Source organism: Triticum aestivum, chromosome 3B (assembly GCF_018294505.1).
Source record: "Triticum aestivum cultivar Chinese Spring chromosome 3B, IWGSC CS RefSeq v2.1, whole genome shotgun sequence".
Lineage (NCBI taxonomy): Eukaryota > Viridiplantae > Streptophyta > Magnoliopsida > Poales > Poaceae > Triticum > Triticum aestivum.
Genome location: NC_057801.1, coordinates 15,019,450 through 15,025,449, shown reverse-complemented (window position 1 = coordinate 15,025,449; position 6,000 = coordinate 15,019,450).

The window sequence follows — 6,000 nt, the reverse complement described above, 5'->3', positions numbered from 1 at the left end:
ATCAGGCTTATGAAAGGGCGTTCACGCGGAAAAACCTATAAATCTGTAGATCTGTAATGTTTCTGTTGAAAATTCAGATAACCACAAAAATGTATGAAAAATTATATGTTCGTTAATTATTTCGGTCAAGCACGCACAAAAGTATTAAGACTTCAGCCAACTTTTTCATTATTAGTATCTTAGTTAGGTGAACCAGTGGGTAAAACTCCACTGCAAAACTATTGCTCAAAGAAAACATGTAGAAAAGATGTAAAAAGACCAAAAGAAAAGGTGATTATAAGGATATTAAAGCTCGAAACAACGACCATTTCAATTATATTCTTTGGTCCTAATAAATATTTTGATCAAATTTATGCAAAATCTATTCCTTTTGGTTTTAAGCATTATTGAATTGGTGTCGTCAGGTTTGGGACAATCGTTTACACTGAGATCTTTGCATAGAGTGCCACACTGGATAGCTCAATTATGTTCTTAGGGCATCCACAGCGTTGATGATGCCAAATCTGATACTCAAGTAGTAATTGGCAGCACTGCCAAACCTCCTAGCCTTCTCCAATGTAGGCAATTTTAAATTTATGTACAGTGAGGCCCAATATTGAGTAAATCATGGTAGAAAAATGGAGTTCTCTCTCCATCTATGTCACCCTTCCCGTGAGCCATGCATGATTATTTTTGGAAGCTTGGAGAAAGAATGTTTTTTTATTCTATGGGAAGATTTGGCTCCGGAGCAGGAGGAAGCGCCGGTTCCTTATTTCCCCTAATTTAGCACTGCTCCACGATGTGAAAAGCGATGCCAAAAGCTATTTTATCATTTGGCACTAGCAATTTGGCATACATTATGGAATTCCAGGCCAGTTTCTTTGCTGGATTTTTTTTGCAAGAATATCATATCTCTACTCCTAATCTCTACTCCTAATGGAGCAGTTGGTGAATAGTCCGCCGGTTATTTTTCGCTGGTTTTATTTCGTCCCACCACTTTCGTTGGTTTTTTTTCGTCCTGTCCCCCCACCCCATCGGTTTAGTTTCACGTCACCCTCTCACACAACGAAAAAAAATCTAAACCGGTCAGAACTTTCCATGCTAGCACAAATTATTTAGTAATGCATTTATGTGAAAAAATCAATCACGATCAATATCTAAAGATCAAATCTAAATTAATTAACCTTACCTTAAATCACCAATTCTTCTTGTTAGTCCCACCGAGCAAAGACATCCCTACGCCTCTCCTCGCACTTGAAAGGAAGGAAATTAACTTAAAAACAGAAACCCATGCATGGATGCCAATCCCGTTCCTCTCTCACGTTCTCTTTCCTTTCCTAGCTCCCATTCTCCTCATAGAGATGCACATTGATCAGGAAGGAGGATGACTGAATGAGAGGCCTCAGATTGGATCCTCTTCGATCCAGGCCTTTGCAACGTCAACGACGCATACACCTGGATGCTCGACAAGACCAAGCACCAGGACGACGTCGATGACGACATCCCCGCCGTGCTAGATGGCGGCCGCGGTGTAGATCCCTTGGTCAGATTTGAGAGGATGTAACCGCCCGGCGGCAAGATGCGGAGCCGCGAACATGCGCGGATGCGCTGGAGACAAGCTGTGCGGAGCCGCAGCCGTTTCCGTTGGTTGCCGCGCTGTAAGCGGTTGTTCGCCGTCGCTTCCATAGCCCGCCAGGAGCCGTCGTCGCGCACAGAGGGCCAATGCAAGCACAGACGTTGGCGATGGTGGGATTGTGGCGCGGGTGCACATGTTGCCGGAGCCGAGGCGAACACGGCTGCGGGTGTTGCTCGGCGAGCTAGGGCGCGCCGATGTGGATGCATCTGTGCTGCTGCGTGCGCCTCAATGACGAGAGCCAAAGGTATTAAAATAGGAAAGAAGCACCTGATTATTATACCAATTAGATCAAGACTTTGGTATATGCATGGTTGTATGCGCCGCTTGATCCTCCTGTGCATCACTCCTAGGTAAATATTCATCCCTAATTCCCTTCTGTATGTTCCTCCCAGCTGAAGACGGTGCCATCTTGCTTCTGAAGTGGAAATGGAATAGATGAATTCTTCTCACGCTCGGATGGAAGTGACTCACGTGAGTGCATAGCATACAAGTGAAAACAATCAAATTAATTATTAAATCATTGAGGTTAATCACAGAAGACAATGATTTTGCTTTCTCCTAATTGATGTTTTTGCAGTGAGCGGCGTGGAAGTCGACTTCTCCAGCAATCAGGCCATGATCGGCAATCTTCGGGAGGAATTCCATGCGTCTTCCCTTCCACATGATGGTTACCTTCCTCATATTCAATCGCTCCAGCACATGGGTGTGCGTGGTGGCCGGAATTAGGGTTCGCCGGAATGTCTTCGTCTCTCGTTCGCTCTCGGTAGAGCGTGTAGGTAACGTGTATGAAGTTGATAACGAGGGAGACTGAATCACCTCATAGTTGCCAACGTTTATGATCACCCCCTTGCGCCCAGTGCCTTCTCGTTTGCTTCGTCGTTAATTTTGGAGAGACGTGCGTTGTTTATCACGCCGCTCCCGCCGACGAGGCTGATGCAAGGGCGTCCTCCCCTGCTCCGACGAGGAGGATGCCCTTCCATGTGAGATCCATCAAAGAAGCACTCCACCGATATCCGTTCCTACGAGATCCGACGAGGAAGTGCTGGCCTCCTGCCTCCGGCGGGGAAGCTACTGCCTTCCACGGCAAAAAAGTGGTTGACCACAACGTTCTTGAAGCCTCGTGCGATGGAGTCTGCACAAGATAATATTCATCCTTGTCTTTCAACACCTGGCCTACTGTTAAAAAGGCTCTGCATCTAATTGCTTACTATACAGAGTTTGTTTATGTCTAGAGTTCATCTAGGGATTAGTAAGAAAATAAGCTGTTTTTTGTCAAATGGTTATGCAGGTTCGAGCAACCTCAAAGTAGGCCGGGGAGGATAACCGGTGATTATACTGATGCTAGAGAGTCATGTTGAAGTTGAGTTTGTATGGTTATAGATTTTAATCCCTGTGCGGGTGGTGTTCTTGAAGTTTCATTTGGTGTTGCTGTCAGCAGGCTTATACTTTCATCATCTTCTACATCAAGTATAGTGGTTAATTGTTTTGGTCAACTCTGCATTTTATTTCCTCAGAATTACCTCGCTGCATTTTGTGGACAACAAAAGTAACAGTATGGTAATTGGTAAAAGTTTTTGGTCCCATAATATTAGAGAGTGTGTGTGTGTGTGTGTGTGTGTGTGTGTGAGAGAGAGAGAGAGAGAGAGAATTTAGATATCATTTGGTGGTAGCAAGTTCAAGTAATAGTTTGAACACATTCAAGAAATAGTATAAAGATAATGCATATTACATAAAAATAACACTGAGAATTTAGATGTATTGTTTGTCATGGAGCTGTGGCTGGCCGATTTACATAAAATTAATTCCCTCAGTTGTGGTGACAAATATAATACACATAATTCATATTGTTATGCACTAGCGTGTGTGTGAAATAGATGAATTATAATCCCGTACCCAATAAGATGGATATGTGTGTGTGTGTGTTAGAGAGAGAGAGAGTGAGAGGGGGAGAGAGAGAGTGAGGAAGAGGGAGGGAGAGAGTGTGTGTGTGAGAGAGAGGATTTGATGGTAAAAAAAGGTCGCCAATGTCACTTGATATGTATGAGAATATTAAATGTAATATTAACATGATTAATATTGAACTCTTAAAATTAATGTGGCCCCGTTGCAACGCACGGGCGTTCTTCTAGTCTATTATAAAGATTCACCTGAGGTACAAAACACCCAAACATAATAGAAATTGCATCGAAGTCCATGGACAACCGAACAACCATTGCTACCATCAAAACGAGCCATCAACGCGTCCCTGTCGCCGCTCCCATACCGGAGCCGGCCTGATGACAGTCGGGAAGTCTTCATGCATATGTGCCCCTAAGGACCAATGTTCAAGAGCCGCAGTCGTCGCCATTGAATCCTTGAATCGATCTGAAGAATCTGACACCAAATATCGTGTTGCGTATGCACGGCAAGAAATCATAACCTCACCGCTCCGGGGATCTGACAGGAATCTACGCCGGAGCTCCGCCTAATCCATCCCAACGAATGAATTTGAGGAGGATCGGAGCCCGGAAGACCGACTCGAAGAAGAAGCGACGCCATCCGTCCGAGCGCCGTCCTTGCGAGAACTAAAACTCTACCATTCTAAGCCTAGGCACCAGGAATATTCTTCCCACCACCAGCCGCCGGAGCGGCAGGCGAAGAGGATGCGAATCCACGGGCTTGCCGGCGAAGATTGAAGGGAAGAAAGCTTTTTCTAGTCGCATTGCAAGAGGGAAAAGAAAAAACTGTCTACAAGCGCTGGCTTCTAGAATAAGTTGTACCTACCCACTTTATTCTAAAAGCGCATCCAAATTTTTTAAAATCCGACTTGTCATGACTTGATTAATAGGCTTCTAATTTTTTTGTTGGCTTTTAGAACAAGCTACGTAGGAGGGAGCTTATTCTAGAAGTCCAAGAAAGCCACCAAAAGAACCGGCCCTTACATCCTCTTATCAAAGCCGAGAAACTTATAACCGAGATGGGATATTGTTTTACCCCTACCAAAATGTGTTGATTTTGTTCTGTTCAACTAAAAAAAATGTTTTGTTTCTCGTCGGAGTTGTGAATCTTCTTTTTGAGTAATTAAGGTTCTTGCATATAATTTCTGTGGAAAAAACTCTGTTTTATACATACTCTACCGTGTGGCAAAAGGAAAAACAGGAAACGTGGAGCAGCACGGTTCATTATTACTAGTAGCTGTAGCTGCACTGTTGGATCAACAATGCTACACCTACGACAACTCAGTCCGTAACATCAATCCTCTAAGGGTGTGTTTGATTCGGGAACGAAGCGTAATGGAATGTCATGGTTCCCTTCCAGTGTAATGGGTCCGTTCCATTCTCGTGTTTGGTGCGGATAATTCGAAGGAATGAAATGGTTACATATTGATGTTTGGTTTGATGGATGGAATGGAATGGGTTTGTAAGTGGGCATCTATCCATGGAGATAAACATTTTTACTTTTTAAACCAGTGCCAAAGTTTCACGTAAAACGAAGTCATTGTACATTTAACTTTTTCTTTTCTGGATAAGCAGTTCCTGCAACTGAAGTTTGCCTCGCAGAACTGAACCGGGACAACAAAACTGCAGTCTGCCTGGCTGAACAGGGGTGTGAGAATCACCGAATCGGACTCAAGCAATTTTTGTTTGAGCATCAACGAATAGAATCCATCCATCCACGCAACGAACAGGGATAAGCGGCTTGGCCTTGGCGTCCCCACGCGCGACCATGGCCGGCTTCTCCGTCGAGCACGGCGGCGCGGCGCTTTCCGACGTGTGGCGCCGCTGTTGCCCTGCTGCAAGATCGACACGAACCCGCTCACCCGCCGCGCGTGGTTCAGAGGAGAGGGAGACTGTGCTTCGGAGGAGGATGAGACGAGGGAGCCGGCGTTGTAGATCGAAGGAAGATGGCCAGCCGCACAGACCGGAGAAGGAGGGCCGGCGGCGCAAATCGCGGGAGAGGAGAAACGGGGAGAGGAGCCTTACGAGAGGGATAGGGTTGCGCGAGCGCGAGGAGAAGAGCGGTTCCGCGTGGTCCGCTTGATTTGGAGGTCTCACCCCGTTCCGGATCTGGCCCGAATATTCGGTTCGTGGGAACGAGGGGATGATTGTTCCACCTGATAACCGAACGCGAGAACGAGGCTTTAGAATGGGTTGGACCCGTGACATTTCGGCCCATGACTGCAACCAAACACACCCTAAGGATCTGCCTTTAGGAAAGGGGGAGGCACGGTAGGTTTAGCCTCGGCGCCGCCACCAAGGAGGGAATGGCGTCCGGGACGCCATCGACGTCGTGACCGCCACCGGCGGCCAAGGCTTTCCCCCGGCCAAGTACCCTGTCGCCACCTCTGAACCAGACACAACACAGCAGGCGCGTGCACGCCGAAGATCCAGGCCGGCCGGAGGTCA